General features: G+C 35.0%; 1 pseudogene; it reads right to left on the bottom strand.

Annotated features, from left to right (window-relative positions):
• Positions 1 to 2,296: 2,296 nt before the first annotated feature.
• Positions 2,297 to 2,773, bottom strand: LOC114397209 (annotated as a pseudogene).
• Positions 2,774 to 3,270: the final 497 nt, after the last annotated feature.

Here is a 3,270-nt window from a genome sequence, read left to right as displayed (position 1 = left end):
CCAAACTAACTATTGTTTTCTTCAACAGACCTAAATGAATTTATATGTTGGCTTAAAATATTGGTTGCAAAGCTGATTATCTACATCAAGGAAAACAAACTTGCTCACCAAGCCATTGGGAGAGAAATCAATCTCTGCCAACCAAGTTGCAAGGAATGTTTCATGCTCCATTTCATTCCCACTATCGACGAATATCCACCCTTGCTAATGTATAAACCCCATCCTTTTTATTCCTTTTAGTTTGTTTTCCTATTGTATGTATCAATTTCTTCTCCACTTTTATCATTTCCTAGCTTTGAAATGGGGTGAAGACGGGATCCTGAACTATTGGAAAATTCTCCAACACCATCACATCCTCCAAGGTAATGAAGAATTTGAATTGTAGTTAACTCTTTGGTCACCCTTTTACTACTTGGTCCAAACTTGGGTGTGGGAGAGATTAACAAATTAGCAACCATAGCCTAGGCTGACACAAGCTTAATCAATTGAAAATTGACGGTGTGAGATTTTCCCTGGACTCTACTAGGGCAATTTTCCTTGGCACCCTTAATCATGTTCAATTTGTTGGTAAGTTTAGGTCTTTTAATCCAAAAAAGGAAACTTGGTTACCATGTGAGAGTAATTTGGATAAATGAAAATAGTTTTGGTTGTTATATGCATGAGTATTTCGATGCTTGTTTGCAACAATGTATTATAAAAAAGTGCCTACCACATAGAGAGTGGCTATGCAATTTGGAATGCATCAAGAAGTTTCAGATTGCGTGATTGCATTCTCTGGCACCAAAGCTATTGTATTGAAAAATTACTGCATACCCAAAATTACTTTAAAAAATTGCAAACAATATTACATGGCAAAAAAGCAGTCTAAAGCTACTCTGTCATCATGGACCTCATGTATCAAAAGCAAATACAAATGGTAATGATGCTGATGTTGCACTTGAATTTTCTCCTTTGAAAACCGTTCAATTTGGAAATCCTTCTCAAGACACTGTTGACCCAAGAGATGGAGGCTTTGGAGATGGAAATGGGAAAAATGAATCAAGACAATATATTGAGGGGTTAATGGATCTTGAATAGAGAATCAATAGACTGGAGACAATGACTAAGAAATTATAAAGATAGCAAAATTTGGTCACTATTGAACAAATTATTCTTATAAACCAAATCTTTAGCATTTGTTAATATGTTTTACTTATTTCTTATACTAGCAAAATTGCATGTATGAATGTTCAGCCTAAAAAGAAAATATGACATGATCTTGTAATTTTTAATGCCTTGGGTACATTAATGCTTTGGTTTCACATTTGTTATTTGTTATTTGTTATTTTGCCTTAGTACAAGAAAAATGACCTATACCTACGGACAAAAACTGTCACTATAAATAAAAAAAATCCGTAGGTAAATGTATAATAGACTTTGTCCTAAGGACGTTTCTTCTGTCAACTTTGAAGATGCCTATAATGACGACTAATTGTCTATCACTATAGGTTTTACCTACTATGTATAGTGTGTAGGTAAAAGTCATTAACTTCTACTTACATCTCCTAACTGTAGGTAAATGTCTTTAATATGTATTTATCATCTTCAAATGTAGGTAAATATGTTTAACATGAACACCTCTAATAAAAAGACAATTATAGGGTTCCAATTTGAGAGCCTAACTAGAAAGGCTATGACTTGTTTGGTAACTAGGGATGCACCTTGGCATTGGAATCTGCCCTCCTCAACCTTGCCTTGCTATAACATGAGTGTCCAAGTACTATTTTTCCTTAAATTATTACTAGCTGGAAGCTTACCAATCATCATATACGAACACACTTTGCATGGAATCAATATTAGAGAATCTCAAGCCAGAAGCATATCTTTTATTACATTAGAAAGCACAACTGTACAAGAGAAATAGAGAAAATCCTAGCTAATGAACTCTACAATAAACTCTACTACCAGTCGCACTCTTCTCATAGTTATCATTAAAGGTATTTACATGGCCTCGCACGTAAGCCTTACTGTCACAAGCACATAAACACATTACTCCAATAATGCATCACACGGTACTCTTTTTGAAAATAGATCTTTTACTCTGTGCCTGCAAGGACTAGTGACCCTTCCACCTGATAGTTCATCGCATCAAATAGACAAAATATATCATAAGATATAAGTCTCAAAGTTCATAAATGGAGACACGGTACTCTTTATGATTATGTGGTTGACACTGCTGCCTCTGTTGAAATAAATAATACCACTTTTATGTGTAGTGGAGCTTTCCAAATTTTGTACCTAACACTCGATTTTCTTGTTAACCAAGGCCAAAAATACCACCTAAACGAGCCTCAGCTGGCCCAATGTTTAATATGTTCAGAGCCTCAGCTTTTGCCAGGTCGTACTATTTAACACTTGTCAAGAACTCATTGATGCTCTCTCTTGTTTGAACAGAGGCAGCAGTGTCAACCACATAATCATAAACCTGCTAGATATACAGAACATTCATCTACCAATAAAACTTACAAGTATTCCCATTTATTAGAAAAATCTAATCTAACCTTGTATTCAGACTGCGCTACTTTGGCAATAACTCTTGTTGGATCCTTTGGAACTCCTTTAGCTCATAAGAAATCAAGGACCTCAAAATTTGTGAGTGCACCAGCATTGCCCTCTAAGCTGTGACAAAGATATTAAACATCAATCATATCCCAATATAAAAGAAAAAGGTTCAATTGAAATTAGTGTATTAATTTTGAAAACAAACAAAAATGGTAGCAACATACATTTTCATCTGTAAGACACCAGAGTGAGAGAAAAAGGCAGTTACAAAACAATAGAGTGTCTCCTTTGCTTTTGCAATAAAGCCAGCCCAGTACACAAACAGACAATTACATAATGAAATTCCCAGTTTTCACAAAATATAATAAATCACACTGCTAATACAACTTTAACACACATAATTGGGTTGGGGTGGACATCAAAAGCAAAAAAAATTGAGTTGGGTGTGTTTTCCCCTACAAAGAAAAATAGCAATGTTAAAAAATTAGAACAATACATTTAATTTGAGCAACCAAACAAGAATAAAATAGTGAAGACAAAAACATGTTGTGAAGCTTCTGGCGGTTTGAATTGTGAGTCCAAAGAATCTTCTAGTTTAGCCTTGGAAAAACTGGAATCAGCAATAGGCTTTGGATTGTTAGGCTGAGTTAATCCAGCCACTGCCTTCATTCATGTGATTATCAATGTTTACCCCTGTTGCACTCACTTCCTGACCTTCTGGTTTGTGAT

This window comes from Glycine soja, chromosome 18 (genome assembly GCF_004193775.1).
Source record: "Glycine soja cultivar W05 chromosome 18, ASM419377v2, whole genome shotgun sequence".
Lineage (NCBI taxonomy): Eukaryota > Viridiplantae > Streptophyta > Magnoliopsida > Fabales > Fabaceae > Glycine > Glycine soja.
This window is presented reverse-complemented; position numbering and strand designations above follow the sequence as displayed.